Below are 404 nucleotides of genomic sequence, written 5' to 3'. Positions count from 1 at the left end.
TTGAAAAAAAAATACACCAAGGGAATGAAGATGCTTTATAAGCCAGGCTTTTATAAATCAGATCCTTTTAAACAACTCTGAGAAGCTCCTTTGTTTCAAGCTCATCCTTGAAATGATCAAAGAGGTCTCCCTGAAGATCTCCAAAAACATGTCAAAGTGAAGATAATACATTCTGTTATCACTTCAGTTAATTTGTGAATGTGAGTAATTAGATAAATTGGCTGTCAATATGTGCTTATAAGATTAAGCACTATCACACTTCTGTAGATAAGGGCCGCCAGAGCACACTGCATGGCTATCAGTGCATATTATTCTCACTGTTATTTGGAATCTGGTGCTCTTGGGACTCATAATACAAGGTTACACGATAATCACTATCAATCTTTTCAAAAAGTCTGCCCAGG

The 404-nt window shown here is 36.4% G+C and overlaps 1 protein-coding gene across 3 annotated transcripts in view; it reads left to right on the top strand.

Moving 5' to 3' along the window:
- KCNIP4 (potassium voltage-gated channel interacting protein 4) overlaps positions 1-404 on the top strand; it is a 1,326,525-nt gene that overhangs the window by 848,609 nt on the left and 477,512 nt on the right. The window lies entirely within an intron of this gene.

Source organism: Bos taurus, chromosome 6 (assembly GCF_002263795.3).
Source record: "Bos taurus isolate L1 Dominette 01449 registration number 42190680 breed Hereford chromosome 6, ARS-UCD2.0, whole genome shotgun sequence".
Classification (NCBI taxonomy): domain Eukaryota; kingdom Metazoa; phylum Chordata; class Mammalia; order Artiodactyla; family Bovidae; genus Bos; species Bos taurus.
This window is presented reverse-complemented; position numbering and strand designations above follow the sequence as displayed.